Below are 23,052 nucleotides of genomic sequence, written 5' to 3' on the forward strand. Positions count from 1 at the left end.
TATGCAATCAATCCATCTATCAATCAAATAGGCTAGGGCTGTCTGACATGAATGTTTAGCCCTAAAACCTGACTGTGCAGCATGTAAAAGTTTGTATTTTACAAGATATTTATAAAGATGATTTATAACATGTTTTTCAAATATTTTTGAAAAAGTTGATAATATAGATATAGGTCTGTAATTATCAAGATTGTCTTTGTCGCCACCCTTATGTAATGGTGTCACTCTTGCTTCATTACTAAGACACGATGGAAAACGACACTTTGATAAACTTAAATTTATAATGTAAGTCAAATAGGGAGAAATAATAACGTTACATAATTTTATAACCCTTGGACCTATTCCATCAATACCAGTTGATTTTGTTTCATCAAGCTTTTTAATGTATGATTCAACTTCCTCTAATTTTATGTAAGGAATGCAGAATGTTACTATAGAGACATGACAAAGGATTCTTGGCCGTATTCGTATTTGTACAGAAAGGAACAGAAACTCCAGGGCAATGTTGTACTGTTACTATAGAGACATGACAAAGGATTCTGGGCCATATTCGTATTTGTACAGAAAGGAACAGAAACTCCTGGGCGAAATTGTACTGTTACTATAGAGACATGACAAAAGAGACTGGACAATAATCGTATTTTTACAGAAAGGAACAGAAACTCCAGGGCGATGTTGTACTGTTACTATAGAGACATGACAAAAGAGGCTGGGCAATAATCGTATTTGTACAGAAAGGAACAGAAACTCCTGGGCGATGTTGTACTGTTACTATAGAGACATGACAAAAGAGGCTGGGCAATAATCGTATTTGTACAGAAAGGAACAGAAACTCCAGGGCGATGTTGTACTGTTACTATAGAGACATGACAAAGGATTCTGGGCTATAATTATATTTGTACAAAAAAGAACAGAACCTCCAGGGTGATATTGAACTATTAATATAGAGATATGGCCAAGGATTCTGGGCCATAATCGTATTTGTACAGAAAGGAACAGACACTCCAGGGCCATATTGTACTGTTACTATAGAGACATGACAAAGGCTTCTGGGCCATAATCGTATCTGTACAGAAAGGAACAGAAACTCCAGGGCGATATTGTACTGTTACTATAGAGACATGGCCAAGGATTCTGGGCCATAATCGTATTTGTACAGAAAGGAACAGAAACTCCTGGGCGATGTTGTACTGTTACTATAGAGACATGACAAAAGAGACTGGACAATAATCGTATTTTTACAGAAAGGAACAGAAACTCCAGGGCGATGTTGTACTGTTACTATAGAGACATGACAAAAGAGACTGGGCAATAATCGTATTTGTACAGAAAGGAACAGAAACTCCAGGGCGATGTTGTACTGTTACTATAGAGACATGACAAAAGAGGCTGGGCAATAATCGTAATTGTACATAAAGGAACGAAAACTCCAGGGCGATGTTGTACTGTTACTATAGAGACATGACAAAGGATTCTGGGCCATAATCGTATTTGTACAGAAAGGAACAGACACTCCAGGGCCATATTGTACTGTTACTATAGAGACATGACAAAGGCTTCTGGGCCATAATCGTATTTGTACAGAAAGGAACAGAAACTCCAGAGTGATATTTTACTGTTACTATAGAGACATGGCCAAGGATTCTGGGCCATAATCGTATTTGTACAGAAAGGAACAGACACTCCAGGGCCAATATTGTACTGTTACTATAGAGACATGACAAAGGCTTCTGGGCCATAATCGTATTTGTACAGAAAGGAACAGAAACTCCAGAGTGATATTTACTGTTACTATAGAGACATGGCCAAGGATTCTGGGCCATAATCGTATTTGTACAGAAAGGAACAGAAACTCCAGGGCGATGTTGTACTGTTACTATAGAGACATGACAAAAGAGGCTGGGCCATAATCGTATTTGTACAAAAAGGAACAGAAACTCCAGGGCGATATTGTACTGTTACTATAGAGACATGACAAAGGCTTCTGGGCCATAATCGTATTTGTACAAAAAGGAACAGAAACTCCAGGGCGATTTGTACTGTTACTATAGAGACATGACAAAGTTCTGGGCATAATCGTATTTGTACAAAAAGGAACAGAAACTCCAGGGCCATATCGTACTGTTGCTATAGAGACATGACAAAGGATTTTGGGCCATAATTGTATTTGTACAGAAAAGAACAGAAACTCCAGAGTGATATTTTACTGTTACTATAGAGACACAGCAAAGGATTCTGGGCCATAATTGTGTTTGTACAGAAAGGAACAGAACCTCCAGAGCGATGTTGTACTGTTACTATAGAGACACGGCAAAGGATTCTGGGACATAATGAATGATTGGACACCAAATATACTCTATAGTAGGTTAGTTATGCGGGTAACATTTAGCGGCTTTTACTTCGCATGATCTGGCTTTTATGGTATATATAATGTAACATTTCTCAATGTTTGCAGAACAAATTTTCACAATCACAGTATTGTGCTGCGAAATCACAAAAATCTCATTCCCTCAAAGAAAAAAAAAGTCTTGGAGCCCACCAAAGGTTGATCTATATCTGACAATTGTCAGATGGATCTTTTCTCTACTTTTCAAACTTCAACTATCAAAATCCAAGATGGCGACCTATCAGCCATCTTGTTGACCAATTAGTTCCAAAATGCAAACTGCACAACTAGGGCCCAAGGAGAATCTACATATGGAATTTAAGACAGATCCTTGCATAACTTTCTGAGAAATAATGGTAACAAACTTCAACTATCAAAATTCAAGATGGCAACTGGTCAGCCATATTGTTGACCGATTGGTTACAAAACGCAATATGCACAAATATGGCCCTATGGGAGTCTACATCTGAAATTTGAGAATGATCCCTTCAGCACTTTCTGAGAAATAGCTATAACAAACTTTAATTACCAAAATCTTGACCGATTGGGTCCAAAATGCAAAATGTAAAATAGGGCTCTATGGGAACCTACATATAAAATTTGAGAATTATCCCTTCAGTACTTTCTGAGAAATAGCGATAACAAACTTTGACTATCAAAATCCAAGATGGCTGCCTGGCGGCCATCTTGAAAACTGATTTGTCCCAAAATGCAGTATGCATTACTAGGGCCCTAGGTGAACCTACATATGAAATTTGAGAAATATCCCTTCAGCACTTTTTGAGAAATAGCGATAACAAGAATTGTTAATGGATGGAAGGACCACGGACGAAAGGCGATTTGAATACAGATGGTGGGTTAAAAATGGGCTATACGATAATTATATATATAACAAATAAAATGCATTGAATATCAGAATTATTTTTTATTTAAGTATGAATTGTGTAGGTAGGTGAATATCAATTAATGAGTATTTCAAACAATGGGAAGATTAGAACCAAATTGTTCTAAATTAGCACCAAATTGTTCTAAATTAGCACCACATTGTTCTAAATTAGCACCACATTGTTCTAAATTAGCACCACATTGTTCTAAATTAGCACCAAATTGTTCTAAATTAGCACCACATTGGCTTTCCACAATATTCTCCAAAATTTGCATCAATTACCCTAAATTAGCACCAAATTGTTCCTGTAATGGTTAAGGATGATCTGGGAATGAATTGTTGGAAACATTATGGTACAGAATAAATTCATAAAATACAGCTGCAGTGGAATAAATGGAATGTTTTTTCCCCCCATACATCATCAATAAACAAGTAGAAATGTTACTATGGAATATATACAATTACAAAATAAGTGAAAAAAAAAATGGTTAAAAACATGTTCTAATTATAACTGGTCAATGACATACATTTTATATCAACATGCAATAACACACACATTATACATAATGTTACCTACCTAATTTATACATGTTACCTACCTAATGTATACATGTTACCTACCTAATGTATACATGTTACCTACCTAATTTATACATGTTACCTACCTAATGTATACATGTTACCTACCTAATGTATACATGTTACCTACCTAATGTATACATGTTACCTACCTAATGTATACACATGTTACCTACCTAATGTATACATGTTACCTACCTAATGTATACATGATGTTACCTACCTAATGTATACATGTTACCTACCTAATGTATACATGTTACCTACCTAATGTATACATGTTACCTACCTAATGTATACATGTTACCTACCTAATGTATACATGTTACCTACCTAATGTATACATGTTACCTACCTAATGTATACATGTTGTTACCTACCTAATGTATACATGTTACCTACCTAATGTATACATGTTACCTACCTAATGTATACATGTTGTTACCTACCTAATGTATACATGTTACCTACCTAATGTATACATGTTACCTACCTAATGTATACATGTTACCTACCTAATGTATACATGTTGTTACCTACCTAATGTATACATGTTACCTACCTAATGTGTATACATGTTACCTACCTAATGTATACATGTTACCTACCTAATGTATACATGTTACCTACCTAATGTATACATGTTGTTACCTACCTAATGTATACATGTTACCTACCTAATGTATACATGTTACCTACCTAATGTATACATGTTGTTACCTACCTAATGTATACATGTTACCTACCTAATGTATACATACTTACCTAATGTATACAGATGTTACCTACCTAATGTATACATGTACCTACCTAATGTATACATGATGTTACCTACCTAATGTATACATGTTTACCTACCTAATGTATACATGTTACCTACCTAATGTATACATGTTACCTACCTAATGTATAATGTTATTACCTAATGTTACTGTTACCTAATGTATACATGTTACCTACCTAATGTATACATGATGTTACCTACCTAATGTATACATGTTACCTACCTAATGTATACATGTGTTACCTACCTAATGTATACATGTTACCTACCTAATGTATACATGATGTTACCTACCTAATGTATACATGTTACCTACCTAATGTATACATGATGTTACCTACCTAATGTATACATGATGTTACCTACCTAATGTATACATGTTACCTACCTAATGTATACATGATGTTACCTACCTAATGTATACATGATGTTACCTACCTAATGTATACATGTTACCTACCTAATGTATACATGTTACCTACCTAATGTATACATGTTACCTACCTAATGTATACATGTTACCTACCTAATGTATACATGTTGTTACCTACCTAATGTATACATGTTACCTACCTAATGTATACATGTTACCTACCTAATGTATACATGTTGTTACCTACCTAATGTATACATTTTACCTACCTAATGTATACATGTTACCTACCTAATGTATACATGTTACCTACCTAATGTATACATGTTACCTACCTAATGTATACATGTTACCTACCTAATGTATACATGTTACCTACCTAATGTATACATGTTACCTACCTAATGTATACATGTTACCTACCTAATGTATACATGTTACCTACCTAATGTATACATGTTACCTACCTAATGTATACATGTTACCTACCTAATGTATACATGTTACCTACCTAATGTATACATGTTACCTACCTAATGTATACATGTTACCTACCTAATGTATACATGTTACCTACCTAATGTATACATGTTACCTACCTAATGTATACATGTTACCTACCTAATGTATACATGTTACCTACCTAATGTATACATGATGTTACCTACCTAATGTATAACATGTTACCTACCTAATGTATACATGATGTTACCTACCTAATGTATACATGTTACCTACCTAATGTATAAATGTACATACATGTTACCTACCTAATGTATACATGTTACCTACCTAATGTATACATGTTACCTACCTAATGTATACATGTTACCTACCTAATGTATACATGTTGTTACCTACCTAATGTATACATGATGTTACCTACCTAATGTATACATGTTACCTACCTAATGTATACATGTTACCTACCTAATGTATACATGTTACCTACCTAATGTATACATGTTACCTACCTAATGTATACATGATGTTACCTACCTAATGTATACATGTTACCTACCTAATGTATACATGTTACCTACCTAATGTATACATGTTACCTACCTAATGTATACATGTTGTTACCTACCTAATGTATACATGTTGTTACCTACCTATATGTTACTACTAATGTATACATGTTGTTACCTACCTAATGTATACATGTTACCTACCTAATGTATACATGTTACCTACCTAATGTATACATGTTACCTACCTAATGTATACATGTTGTTACCTACCTAATGTATACATGTTACCTACCTAATGTATACATGTTACCTACCTAATGTATACATGTTGTTACCTACCTAATGTATACATGTTACCTACCTAATGTATACATGATGTTACCTACCTAATGTATACATGTTACCTACCTAATGTATACATGTTACCTACCTAATGTATACATGATGTTACCTACCTAATGTATACATGATGTTACCTACCTAATGTATACATGTTACCTACCTAATGTATACATGTTACCTACTATTACCTAATGTATACATGATGTTACCTACCTAATGTATACATGTTACCTACCTAATGTATACATGTTACCTACCTAATGTATACATGTTACCTACCTAATGTATACATGATGTTACCTACCTAATGTATACATGTTACCTACCTAATGTATACATGTTACCTACCTAATGTATACATGTTACCTACCTAATGTATACATGTTACCTACCTAATGTATACATGTTACCTACCTAATGTATACATGTTACCTACCTAATGTATACATGTTACCTACCTAATGTATACATGTTACCTACCTAATGTATACATGTTACCTACCTAATGTATACATGTTACCTACCTAATGTATACATACATGTTACCTACCTAATGTATACATGTTGTTACCTACCTAATGTATACATGTTACCTACCTAATGTATACATGTTACCTACCTAATGTATACATGTTACCTACCTAATGTATACATGTTACCTACCTAATGTATACATGTTACCTACCTAATGTATACATGATGTTACCTACCTAATGTATACATGTTACCTACCTAATGTATACATGATGTTACCTACCTAATGTATACATGTTTACCTACCTAAATGTTACCTACCATGTATACATGTTACCTACCTAATGTATACATGTTGTTACCTACCTAATGTATACATGTTACCTACCTAATGTATACATGTTACCTACCTAATGTATACATGTTACCTACCTAATGTATACATGTTACCTACCTAATGTATACATGTTACCTACCTACCTAATGTTCCTAATGTATACATGTTGTTACCTACCTAATGTATACATGTTACCTACCTAATGTATACATGATGTTACCTACCTAATGTATACATGTTACCTACCTAATGTATACATGTTACCTACCTAATGTATACATGTTACCTACCTAATGTATACATGTTGTTACCTACCTAATGTATACATGTTACCTACCTAATGTATACATGTTACCTACCTAATGTATACATGTTACCTACCTAATGTATACATGTTACCTACCTAATGTATACATGTGTTACCTACCTAATGTATACATGTTGTTACCTACCTAATGTATACATGTTACCTACCTAATGTATACATGTTACCTACCTAATGTATACATGTTACCTACCTAATGTATACATGATGTTACCTACCTAATGTATACATGTTACCTACCTAATGTATACATGTTACCTACCTAATGTATACATGTTACCTACCTAATGTATACATGTTACCTACCTAATGTATACATGATGTTACCTACCTAATGTATACATGATGTTACCTACCTAATGTATACATGTTGTTACCTACCTAATGTATACATGTTACCTACCTAATGTATACATGTTACCTACCTAATGTATACATGATGTTACCTACCTAATGTATACATGTTACCTACCTAATGTATACATGTTACCTACCTAATGTATACATGTTACCTACCTAATGTATACATGATGTTACCTACCTAATGTATACATGATTTACCTACCTAATGTATACATGTTACCTACCTAATGTATACATGTTACCTACCTAATGTATACATGTTACCTACCTAATGTATACATGTTGTTACCTACCTAATGTATACATGTTACCTACCTAATGTATACATGTTACCTACCTAATGTATACATGTTGTTACCTACCTAATGTATACATGTTGTTACCTACCTAATGTATACATGTTACCTACCTAATGTATACATGTTACCTACCTAATGTATACATGTTACCTACCTAATGTATACATGTTACCTACCTAATGTATACATGTTGTTACCTACCTAATGTATACATGTTACCTACCTAATGTATACATGTTACCTACCTAATGTATACATGTTACCTACCTAATGTATACATGTTACCTACCTAATGTATACATGTTACCTACCTAATGTATACATGTTACCTACCTAATGTATACATGTTACCTACCTAATGTATACATGTTACCTACCTAATGTATACATGTGTTACCTACCTAATGTATACATGATTACCTACCTAATGTATACATGTTACCTACCTAATGTATACATGTTACCTACCTAATGTATACATGTTACCTACCTAATGTATACATGTTACCTACCTAATGTATACATGTTACCTACCTAATGTATACATGTTACCTACCTAATGTATACATGTTGTTACCTACCTAATGTATACATGTTACCTACCTAATGTATACATGTTACCTACCTAATGTATACATGATGTTACCTACCTAATGTATACATGTTACCTACCTAATGTATACATGTTACCTACCTAATGTATACATGATGTTACCTACCTAATGTATACATGTTACCTACCTAATGTATACATGTTGTTACCTACCTAATGTATACATGATGTTACCTACCTAATGTATACATGTTACCTACTAATGTATACATGTTACCTACCTAATGTATACATGATGTTACCTACCTAATGTATACATGTTACCTACCTAATGTATACATGTTACCTACCTAATGTATATACATGTTACCTACCTAATGTATACATGTGTTACCTACCTAATGTATACATGTTACCTACCTAATGTATACATGTTACCTACCTAATGTATACATGTTACCTACCTAATGTATACATGTTGTTACCTACCTAATGTATACATGATGTTACCTACCTAATGTATACATGTTTACCTACCTAATGTATACATGTTACCTACCTAATGTATACATGATGTTACCTACCTAATGTATACATGTGTTACCTACCTAATGTATACATGATGTTACCTACCTAATGTATACATGTTACCTACCTAATGTATACATGTTACCTACCTAATGTATACATGATGTTACCTACCTAATGTATACCTAATGGTAACATGTTACCTACCTAATGTATACATGATGTTACCTACCTAATGTATACATGTGTTACCTATACCTAATGTAAACATGTTGTTACCTACCTAATGTATACATGATGTTACCTACCTAATGTATACATGTTACCTACCTAATGTATACATGTTACCTACCTAATGTATACATGTTGTTTACCTACCTAATGTATACATGTTGTTACCTACCTAATGTATACACAAGTTACCTACCTAAATGTAATACATGTTACCTACCTAATGTATACATGTTGTTACCTACCTAATGTATACATGTTACCTACCTAATGTATACATAGATGAGTTACCTACCTAATGTATACATGTTGTTACCTACCTAATGTATACATGATGTTACCTACCTAATGTATACATGATGTTACCTACCTAATGTATACATGTTACCTACCTAATGTATACAATGTTACCTACCTAATGTATACATGTTACCTACCTAATGTATACATGAGTTACCTACCTAATGTATACATGTTACCTTACCTAATGTATACATGTTACCTACCTAATGTATACATGTTACCTACCTAAATGTATACATGTTACCTACCTAATGTATACATGTTACCTACCTAATGTATACATGTTACCCTACCTAATGTATACATGTTACCTACCTAATGTATACATGTTACCTACCTAATGTATACATGTTGTACCTACCTAATGTATACATGTTTACCTACCTAATGTATACATGTTACCTACCTAATGTATACATGTTGTTACCTACCTAATGTATACATGTTACCTACCTAATGTATACATGTTAACCTACCTAATGTATACATGTGTTACCTACCTAATGTATACATGTTGTTACCTACCTAATGTATACATGTTACCTACCTAATGTATACATGTTACCTACCTAATGTATACATGATGTTACCTACCTAATGTATACATGTTACCTACCTAATGTATACATGATGTTACCTACCTAATGTATACATGTTACCTACCTAATGTATACATGTTACCTACCTAATGTATACATGTAATGTTTACCTATCTAATGTATACATGTTACCTAACCTAATGTATACATGTTACCTACCTAATGTATACATGTTGTTACCTACCTAATGTATACATGTTACCTACCTAATGTATACATGTTACCTACCTAATGTATACATGTTACCTACCTAATGTATACATGTTACCTACCTAATGTATACATGTTACCTACCTAATGTATACATGTTACCTACCTAATGTATACATGATGTTACCTACCTATTGTAATGCATTATACCTCCCTAATGTTACCTACCTACCTAATGTATACATGATGTTACCTACCTAATGTATACATGTTACCTACCTAATGTATACATGTTACCTACCTAATGTATACATGTTACCTACCTAATGTATACATGTTGTTACCTACCTAATGTATACATGTTACCTACCTAATGTATACATGTTACCTACCTAATGTATACATGTTACCTACCTAATGTATACATGTTGTTACCTACCTAATGTATACATGTTGTTACCTACCTAATGTATACATGTTACCTACCTAATGTATACATGATGTTACCTACCTAATGTATACATGATGTTACCTACCTAATGTATACATGTTACCTACCTAATGTATACATGTTACCTACCTAATGTATACATGTTACCTACCTAATGTATACATATGTTACCCCACCTAATGTATACATGTTACCTACCTAATGTATACATGTTGTTACCCACCTAATGTATAAATGTTACCTACCTAATGTATACATGTTACCTACCTAATGTATACATGTTTACCTACCTAATGTATACATGTTACCCTACCTAATGTATACATGTGTGTTACCTACCTAATGTATACATGTTACCTACCTAAATGTATACATGTTGTTACCTACCTAATGTATACATAATGTTACCTACCTAATGTATACATGTTACCTACCTATGATGTATACATGTGTTACCTACCTAATGTATACATGTTACCTACCTAATGTATACATTTACCTACCTAATGTATACATGTTACCTACCTAATGTATACATGATGTTACCTACCTAATGTATACATGTGTTACCTACCTAATGTATACATGTTACCTACCTAATGTATACATGATGATTTACCTACCTAATGTATACATGTTACCTACCTAATGTATACATGTTGTTACCTACCTAATGTATACATGATGTTACCTACCTAATGTATACATGTTACCTACCTAATGTATACATGTTTACCTACCTAATGTATACATGTTGTTACCTACCTAATGTATACATGTTACCTACCTAATGTATACATGATGTTACCTACCTAATGTATACATGTTGTTACCTACCTAATGTATACATGTTGTTACCTACCTAATGTATACATGTTGTTACCTACCTAATGTATACATGTTGTTACCTACCTAATGTATACATGTTGTTACCTACCTAATGTATACATGTTACCTACCTAATGTATACATGTTACCTACCTAATGTATACATGATGTTACCTACCTAATGTATACATGATGTTACCTACCTAATGTATACATGTTGTTACCTACCTAATGTATACATGTTACCTACCTAATGTATACATGTTGTTACCTACCTAATGTATACATGTTACCTACCTAATGTATACAAATAGACCTAATGTATACATGTTACCTACCTAATGTATACATGTTACCTACCTAATGTATACATGTTACCTACCTAATGTATACATGAATGTTACCCTACCTAATGTATACATGTTGTTAATACCTAATGTATACATGTTGTTACCTACCTAATGTATACATGTTGTTACCTACCTAATGTATACATGTTGTTACCCACCTAATGTATACATGTGTTACCTACCTAATGTACTACATGTTTACCTACCTAATGATATACATATGTATACCTAATGTATACATGGTTACCTACCTAATGTGTACATTTACCTTACCTAATGTATACATGTTACCTACCTAAATGTATACATGTTGTTACCTACCTAATGTATACCATGTTGTTACCTACCTAATGTATACATGTTGTTACCTACCTAATGTTATACATGTATACCCGGTCCTACCTAATGTATACAAGTTGTTACCCTACCTAATGTATAACACCTGTTCCCTACCTAATGTATACATGTTACCTACCTAATGTATACATAATGTTACCTACCTAATGTATACATGTTACCTACCTAATGTATACATATTGTTACCTTACCAAATTGTATACATGTTACCTACCTAATGTATACATGTTACCTACCTAATGTATACATAATGTTACCTACCTAATGTAATACATGTACCTACCTAATGTATACATGTTGTTACCCTACCTAATGTATACATAATGTTACCTACCTAATTATAATGTATACATGTTACCTACCTAATGTATACATGTTACCTACCTAATGTAATACATGTTGTTACATGTTACCTACCTAATGTATACATGTTACCTACCTAATGTATACATGTTTACCTACCTAATGTATACATGTTGTTACCTACCTAATGTATGTATACATGTTACCCTACCTAATGTATACATTGTTACTACTATTGTTACCATACCTAATGTATACAATGTTACCTACCTAATGTATACATGTTACCTACCTAATGTATACATGTTACCTACCTAATGTATACATGTTACCTACCTAATGTATACATGTTGTTACCTACCTAATGTATACATGTTTTGTTACCTACCTAATGTATACATGTTACCTACCTAATGTATACATGTACCTACTAATGTATACCTACCTAATGTATACATGTTACCTACCTAATGTATACATGTTGTTACCTACCTAATGGTATACATGTTACCTACCTAATGTATACATTCATGTTACCTACCTAATGTATACATGTTACCTACCCACCTAATGTATACATGTTACCTACCTAATGTATACATGATGTTACCTACTAATGTATACATGTTTACCTACCTAATGTATACATGTTACCTACCTAATGTATACATGTTACCTACCTAATGTATACAATGTTGTTACCTACCTAATGTATACATGATACATGTTACCTACCTAATGTATACATGTTACCTACCTAATGTATACATGTTACCTAACCTAATGTATACATGTTACCTACCTAATGTATACATGTTACCTACCTAAATGTATACATGTTTTTACCTACCTAAATGTATACATGTTAACCTACCTAATGTATACATGTTACCTACCTAATGTATACATGTTTGTTACCTACCTAATGTATACATGGTGTTACCATACCTAATGTATACATGTTACCTACCTAATGGTATACATGTTACCTACCTAATGTATACATGTTGTTACCTACCTAATGTATACATTGTTACCTACCTAGCTAATGTATACATGTTACCTACCTAAAATGTATACATGTTACCTACCTAATGTATACATGTTGTTACACTACCTAATGTATACATGTTGTACTACCTAAATGTATACATGTAATGTAATACCTAATGTATACAATGTTACCTTACCTAATGTATACATGTTGTTACCCACCTAATGTATACATGTTACCTACCTAATGTATACATGTTACCTACCTAATGTATACATGTTTGTTACCTACCTAATGTAACATGTTACCTACCTAATGTATACATGTTACCTACCTAATGTATACATGTCCCACCTACATGTTACCTACCTAATGTATACATGTTGTACCTACCTAATGTATACATGTTTGTAACCTACCTAATGTATAAATGTTGTACTACCTACCTGAATTATACATGATGTACCTACCTAAATGTTTACATGTATACCTGTTACCTACCTAATGTATACATTGTTGGTTACCTACCTAATGTATACATGTTACCTACCTAAATGTATACATGATGTTACCTAACCTAATGTATACATGATGTTACCTACCTAATGTATACATGTATGTTACCTACCTAATGTATACATGTTACCTACCTAATGTATACATGTTTGTTACCTACCTAATGTACATACATGTAAATGTTACCTACCTAATGTATACATGTTGTTACCTACCTAATGTATACATGTTACCTACCTAATGTATACCTGTTACCTACCTAATGTATACATGTGTTACCTACCTAATGTATACATGTTACCTACCTAATGTTACATGTTGTTACCTACCTAATGTATACATGTTTACCCTACCTAATGTATAAACATGTTACCTACCTAATGTATAACATGTTTACCTACCTACAAGTATACCATGTTACCTACCTAATGTATACGATGTTACCTACCTAATGTATACATGTTTGTTACCTAACCTAATGTATACATGTTACCTACCTAATGTATAACATGTTACCTACCTAATGTATAACATGATGTTACCTACCTAATGTATAGCATGTTACCTACCTAATGTATACATGTTGTTACCTACCTAATGTATACATGTTACCTACCTAATGTATACATGTTACCTACCTAATGTATACATGTTACCTACCTAATGTATACATGTTGTTACCTACCTAATGTATACATGTTGTTACCTACCTAATGTATACATGTTACCTACCTAATGTATACATGTTACCTACCTAATGTATACATGTTGTTACCTACCTAATGTATACATGTTACCTACCTAATGTATACCATATGTTACCTACCTAATGTATACATGATGTTACCTACCTAATGTATACACATGTTACCCCCCTACCTAATTGTATACATGTTACTACCTACCTATGTATGTACTACATTGTTACCTACCTAATGTATACATGTTACCTACCTAATGGGTATACATGTTACCTACCTACTGTAGTACCTAACCACCCTAATGTATACATGTTACCTACATAATACGTATACATGTTATACCTACCTAATGTATACATGGGGTTACCTACCTATTGCTATACATTGTTTAACCTTCCTAATGTATAACATGTTGTTACTATCTATGTATCCTATTACTAATGTATCTATACATGTTACTACCTAATGTAACTACATGTTACCTAACCTAATGTATACATGTTTCCTACCTACCTAATGTATTACATGTTGTTACCTACCTAATGTATACATGTTACCTATCTAATGTATACATGTTGATACCTACCTAATGTACGCTACAGATGTTACCTACCTAATGTATACATGATGTTACCTACCTAATGTATACATGTTGTTACCTACCTAATCGTTATACATTGTTACTCCTAATGTATACATGTTACCTACCTAATTGTATACATGTTACCTACCTAATGTATACAATGTTACCTACATAATGTAATACATGTAACCTACCCACCTAATGTTACATGTTACCGCATACCTAATGTATACATGTTACCCACCTAATGTATTACATGTTGTTACCTACCTAATGTAATACATGTTACCTACGCTATGTATACATGTTACCTACCTAATGAATACATGTTGTTACCTACCTAATGTATACATGTGTTACCTACCTAATGTATACCATGTTGTTACTCACCTAATGTATACACATGTTAACTGCCTAATGTATAGCATGTTGGTACCTACCTAATGTATACATGTTACCTACCTAATGTATATAACATGTTACCTAACCTAATGTATACTATGATGTTACCTTACCTAATGTATACATGTTACGCTACCTAATGTATACATGTTGGTTACCTACCTAATGTATATACATGTTACCTACCTAATGGTATACATGATGTTACCAACCTTATGTATACATGTTATGTTACGACCTAATGTATACATGTTGTTACATACCTACCTAATGTATATGACGTTACCTACCTAATGTATACATGTTACCATACCTATGTATACATGTTACCTAACGAAATTATACATTGTCTACCTACCTAATGTATACATGTTACCCATCTAATGTCTATATGTATACCTAATGATACATGTTACCTACCTAATGTATACATGTTACCTACCTAATGTATCACATGTTACCTACCTAATGTATTACATGTTGTTACCTACCTAATGTATACATGTTACCTACCTAATGTTTTTTACATGTTGTTACCTACCTAATGTATACATGTTGTTACCTACCTGTATACATGTTACACTACTAATGTATACTGTTGTTACCTACCTCAATGTTATACATGTGTTACTACCTATAGTATACATGATGTAGTACCTACCTAATGTAATACATGTTGTTACCTACCTAATGTATACATGTTGTTACCTACCTAATGTATACATGTTGTTACCTACCTAATGTATACATGTTGTTACCTACCTAATGTATACATGTTGTTACCTACCTAATGTATACATGTTGTTACCTACCTAATGTATACATGTTGTTACCTACCTAATGGTAATACATGGTGTTACCTTACCTAATACTGTATACATGTTGTTACCTACCTAATGTATACATGTTGTTACCTACCTAATGTATACATGTTGTTACCTACCTAATGTATACATGTTGTTACCTACCTAATGTATACATGTTACCTACCTAATGTATACATGTTACCTACCTAATGTATACATGTTACCTACCTAATGTATACATGTTACCTACCTAATGTATACATGTTGTTACCTACCTAATGTATACATGTTTGCTCCTACCTAATGTATACATGTTACCTCCCTAACCTAATGTATACATGTTACCTACCTAATGTTATACATGTTACCTACCTAATGTATACATGTTTGTTACCTACCTAATGTATACAATGTTACCACCTAATGTATACATTTTGTTAGACCTAATGTATACAGGTTGTTACCTACACTAATGTATAACTGTTGTTACCTACCTAATGTATACATGTTGTTACCTACCTAATGTATACATGTTGTTACCTACCTAATGTATACATGTTGTTACCTACCTAATGTATACATGTTGTTACCTACCTAATGTATACATGTTACCTACCTAATGTATACATGTTGTTACCTACCTAATGTATACATAATGTTACCTACCTAATGTATAACATGTTGTTACCTACCTAATGTATACATAATGTTGACCTTACCTAATGTATACATGTTTTACCTACCTAATGTTATACATGTTAAATGTTACCCTACCTATGTATTCTTCAAACTCCTAATTTAATGTTACCTACCTAATGTATACATGTTACCTACCTAATGTATACATAATGTTACCTACCTAATGTATACATGTTACCTACCTAATGTATACATGTTACCTACCTAATGTATACATAATGTTACCTACCTAATGTATACATGTTACCTACCTAATGTATACATGTTGTTACCTACCTAATGTATACATGAGTTTGTTACCTACCTAATGTATACATGATGTTACCTACCTAATGTATACATGTTGTAACCTACCTAATGTATACATGTTTGTTACCTACCTTAATGAATAATAATGTATACCTTAATGTATACATGTGTACCTACCTAATGTATACATTGTTACCTACCTAATGTATACATGTTACCTACCTAAATGTTATACATGTTTTTACCTACCTAATGTATACATGTTACCTACCTAATGTATACATGTTTACCTACCTAATGTATACATAGTTGTTAGACCTGCGCTAATGTATACAGTGTTACCTACCTAATGTATAATGTATACCTGCCTAAAGTATACAATGTTACCTACCTAATGTATACATGTTTACCTACCTAATGTGTATACATGTTACCTTACTAATGTATACATGTTACTACCCTACCTAATGTATACATGTTGTTACCTACCTAATGTATACATGTTACCTACCTAATGTATACATGTTACCTACCTAATGTATACATGTTACCTACCTAATGTATACATGTTACCTACCTAATGTATACATGTTGTTACCTACCTAATACATGTATACTACCTAATGTTACCTACCTAATGTATACATGTTACCTACCTAATGTATACATGTTGTTACCTACCTAATGTATACATGTTACCTACCTAATGTATACATGTTACCTACCTAATGTATACATGTTACCTACCTAATGTATACATGTTGTTACCTACCTAATGTATACATGTTGTTACCTACCTAATGTATACATGTTACCTACCTAATGTATACATGTTGTTACCTACCTAATGTATACATGTTACCTACCTAATGTATACATGTTACCTACCTAATGTATACATGTTACCTACCTAATGTATACATGTTGTTACCTACCTAATGTATACATGTTACCTACCTAATGTATACATGTTGTTACCTACCTAATGTATACATGTTACTACCCTACCTTATGTATACATGTTACCTACCTAATGTATACATGATGTTTTTAACCTACCTAATGTATACATGTTGTTACCTACCTAATGTTATACATGTGTTACCTACCTAATGTATACATGTATACCTACCTAATGTATACATGTTACCTACCTAATGTATACATGTTGTGTTACCCTACCTAATGTATACATAGTTCCCTGTACCTACCTAATGTTATACATGATGTTACCGTACCTAATGTATACAATTGTTACCTACCTAATGTATACATGTGTTACCTACCTTAATGTTATACATGTTACCTACCTAATGTATACATGAAGTTACCTACCTAATGTATACATGTTACCTACCTAATGTATACATGTTACCTACCTAATGTAGTACATAATGTTACCTACCTACATGTATTATAACATGTTACCTACCAAATGTATACATGTTACCTACCCTACCTAATGTAATACATGTTGTTACCTAGCCTAATGTATACATGTTACCCACCTACCTAATTGTATACATGTTGATAACCTACCTAGATGAGTATACATGTTTACCTAACCTAAATGTATACATGTTGTTACCTACCTAATGTATACATGTTGTTTACTACCTAATGTATAACATGTTTGTTACCTACCTAATGTATACATGTTACCTACCTAATGTATACATGTTACCTACCTACATGTATTACATGTTGTTACCCTACCTAATGTATACATGTTACCTACACCTAATGTATACATGTTACCTACCTAATGTACATACCTACCTAATGTTATACATGTTGTTACCTACCAAATGTATACATTTACCTACCTAATGTTACAGTTACCTACCTAATGTATACATGTTACCTACCTAATGTATACATGTTACCTACCTAATGTATACATGTTACCTACCTAATGTATACATGTTTAACCCTACCTAATGATATACATGAATGTTACCTACCTAATGTATACATGTTACAGTTACCTACCTAATGTATACATGTTACCTACCTAATGTTATACATGATTGTTACCTTACCTAATGTATACATGTTACCTACCTAAATGTATACATGTTGTTACCCTACCTAATGTATACATGTTACCTACCTAATGTATACCATGTTGTGTACCTACCTAATGTATACATGTTGTTACCTACCTAATGTATACATGTTGTTACCTAACCTAATGTCTATACATGTTACCCTACCTAATGTTATACATGTTGTTACCTACCTAATGTATACATGTTACCCATACCGAATGTATTGTTACCTACCTAATGTATACAGATGTTACCTACCTAATGTATACATGTTGTTACCCTACCTAATGTATACATGTTACCTACCTAATGTATACATGTTACCTACCTAATGTATACATGTTACCTACCTAATGTATACATGTTACCTACCTATGTATACATGTTTGTTACCTACCTAAATGTAATACATGTTGTTACCTACCTAAAAATATTATACCAATATAGTATACATGTTGTAAAGGTTTCTTTATGTTTACGAAACCAGATAGCAGACATTAAAAACATTTCAAACTTACATACATAATGTACAATGTAACATAAACAAGGTCTACAACAATTATATATCATAACTTTAGAACATGTGAAATGTACATCCTGACCATTCATTGAGCACAAAATAACATTACGACTAGTTATTACATAAAAAATATAGCAATGGTATTTGTACCCTGTATACATGTGTATGACAAGTCATGGACTACTGGTGTGTATCACAGTGTATTGTCAATGTACCATTCACATGATGGCAGTAAGCCAATTCAAAGTGGAATATTGAAATTGGAATACATATTCTGCTTTGTTACTAAATGTCATAAGACATGTCCAAGACACTTGTTTCTATTTCCTGTTTCTAGAAAATGTTTTGTTTCATTGTATATTGCAAATTATCTGAATAAAGAAAGTTTAAACTAAATGTCATAAAATATAATCATATGTACATGCTTAACGTGTTAATCCCAGTAATTTGATAACAAGTTACCAGTATACATTTATTTACAATGAGCTATAGGATTAAACAAGATTATAATTTGGTTTATCATTGTATTAACAAAAATTGAAATAAAAATAATGACAAAAGTAGTAGAATTTTTAATGAGAACTATTTGTGTAAGATGTTAGTATCCCTTGGTAGACGGAATGATAACCTAAGAGCTTTGTTACAAGCACTGTTAACTGAAAAGTTGATAAACTGTGACATATCTCACTTATACTTTTTAATAATTTTATATTCGCAGTGTTCGTTATGACCCTATCATCACAACTCTGTGTGTCCTTCCACAGAGTTTATGTTTCATGTCGTTCAAGTCCCAAGCGTACTGTGAGTTCCAGTCTCGGAGAAAGACGTCCTCTAGTTGTTGTCGTACATCCCCCTCTGTAGATGAGGTAGCTTTGTTCCTCTTCTGGTTAACAACTAGACCTATACCTCCAGTGTTTATAAAGTAATCCCCGGACCAGTTGGACGTCCCTGAACAAAAACCAACCAATGAGCACAGGCACTACTAGCAGTATACAGTAAAATACGGTTATAACAAACATCTAGGGACCATTTAAGCATTGAAGGTCTTTCAGTTGGCATTCATAGCCAGTATGAATTTGCCTTCGTTCAGTTGGCATTCATATTGGTTATGAATGCCAACTGAAAGACCTTCAAATGCTTATATTTACATTTTTACAATTTAATGATGAAATTCCAAGTGATTGATTTTACATCTATAATGAATTAAATCATTCGATATTCATCATGGACGGAAAGCTATTTCTCCTTGATTGCTGGCACGACAATTGTGTGATGTCACAATGATAATGAAGTCATAAAATGCGCTGAAGTTCAAAGACTATATGAATGCAAACTGTGCTTGGGTAAGGTTACATAATGGGACTGCAGTGAAAATGTAAAATATAGTTACTTATACAGTTAAAACATGGTTATAACGAACCTCTAGGAAATAGTTTCCTTATACAGTAATTAACATGGTTATATCAACGACACTCTAGGGGGACCAATAGTTACATATACAGTAAAAAACATGGTTTTAACAAACCTCTAGGTACCAAAGTTACTTATATAGTAAAACATGGTTTATAACAAAACCTCTAGGGGGAACATAGTTACTTATACAGTAAAACATGGTTATACACAAACCTCTTGGAACCATAGTTACTTATACAGTAAAATATGGTTATAACAAACCTCTAGGAACCATAGTTACTGTTATACAGTAAAACATGGTTATAACAACGACCTCTAGGAACCATAGTTACATTATACAGTAAAACATGGTTATAATGAACCTCTAGGGACCATAGTTACTTATACAGTAAAAATATGGTTATAACGAACCTCTAGGAACCATAGTTACTTATACAGTTAAAACATGGTTATATAACTAAACCTCTAGGGACCATAGTTACCTATACAGTAAAACATGGTTATATAACAAACCTCTAGGAACCATAGTTACTTATCTACAGTAAAACATGGTTATAACAAACCTCTAGGGACCATAGTTACTTATACAGTAAAACATGGTTATAACAAACCTCTAGGGACCATAGTTACTTATACAGTAAAACATGGTTATAACAAACCTCTAGGAACCATAGTTACTTATATAGTAAAACATGGTTATAACAAACCTCTAGGAACCATAGTTACTTATACAGTAAAACATGGTTATAACAAACCTCTAGGGACCATAGTTACTTATACAGTAAAACATGGTTATAACGAACCTCTAGGAACCATAGTTACTTATACAGTAAAATATGGTTATAACAAACCTCTAGGGACCATAGTTACTTATACAGTAAAACATGGTTATAACAAACCTCTAGGGACCATAGTTACTTCTACAGTAAAACATGGTTATAACAAACCTCTAGGGACCATAGTTACTTATACAGTAAAACATGGTTATAAACGAAACCTCTAGGGACCATAGTTACTTATACAGTAAAATATGGTTATAACGAACCTCTAGGGACCATAGTTACTTATACAGTAAAATATGGTTATAACGAACCTCTAGGGACCATAGTTACTTATACAGTAAAATATGGTTAAACGAACCTCTAGGGACCATAGTTACTTATACAGTAAAATATGGTTAAACGAACCTCTAGGGACCATAGTTACTTATACAGTAAAATATGGTTAAACGAACCTCTAGGGACCATAGTTACTTATACAGTATAAAAAAACTATGGTTATAACGGAACCTCTAGGAAACCATAGTTACTTATACAGTAAAACATGGATTATAACACGAAGCT

General features: G+C 32.7%; 4 long non-coding RNA genes across 10 annotated transcripts; all 4 read right to left on the bottom strand.

Moving 5' to 3' along the window:
* Window positions 1-3,291: 3,291 nt before the first annotated feature.
* Window positions 3,292-14,053, bottom strand: LOC138319365 (uncharacterized). 5 transcript variants are annotated; one of them, XR_011208004.1, is made up of 4 exons: window positions 13,966-14,053; window positions 13,042-13,111; window positions 12,587-12,611; window positions 3,292-3,933 (listed from the first exon to the last, which is right to left on the bottom strand). It is a non-coding gene; the product is annotated as an uncharacterized lncRNA (long non-coding RNA). The 5 variants fall into 5 exon arrangements; XR_011208002.1 differs by lacking the exon at window positions 13,966-14,053 and having other exon boundaries at window positions 13,042-13,152; XR_011208003.1 differs by lacking the exons at window positions 12,587-12,611; window positions 13,966-14,053 and adding an exon at window positions 11,321-11,345 and having other exon boundaries at window positions 13,042-13,144.
* On the bottom strand, window positions 5,773-7,064 carry LOC138320115 (uncharacterized). Of its 2 annotated transcripts, none has more exons than XR_011208101.1 (3): window positions 6,871-7,064; window positions 6,158-6,292; window positions 5,773-6,094 (listed from the first exon to the last, which is right to left on the bottom strand). It is a non-coding gene; the product is annotated as an uncharacterized lncRNA (long non-coding RNA). The 2 variants fall into 2 exon arrangements; XR_011208102.1 differs by having other exon boundaries at window positions 5,773-6,119.
* On the bottom strand, window positions 10,478-11,220 carry LOC138320116 (uncharacterized). The gene is made up of 3 exons (XR_011208103.1): window positions 11,114-11,220; window positions 10,715-11,022; window positions 10,478-10,648 (listed from the first exon to the last, which is right to left on the bottom strand). It is a non-coding gene; the product is annotated as an uncharacterized lncRNA (long non-coding RNA).
* Window positions 14,054-16,855: 2,802 nt separating the features above from the next.
* Window positions 16,856-18,690, bottom strand: LOC138320117 (uncharacterized). Of its 2 annotated transcripts, none has more exons than XR_011208105.1 (5): window positions 18,469-18,690; window positions 18,190-18,323; window positions 17,586-17,727; window positions 17,268-17,439; window positions 16,856-17,023 (listed from the first exon to the last, which is right to left on the bottom strand). It is a non-coding gene; the product is annotated as an uncharacterized lncRNA (long non-coding RNA). The 2 variants fall into 2 exon arrangements; XR_011208104.1 differs by having other exon boundaries at window positions 18,190-18,276; window positions 18,356-18,690.
* Between the last annotated feature and the right edge of the window lie 4,362 nt (window positions 18,691-23,052).

This window comes from Argopecten irradians, chromosome 3 (genome assembly GCF_041381155.1).
Source record: "Argopecten irradians isolate NY chromosome 3, Ai_NY, whole genome shotgun sequence".
NCBI lineage: Eukaryota > Metazoa > Mollusca > Bivalvia > Pectinida > Pectinidae > Argopecten > Argopecten irradians.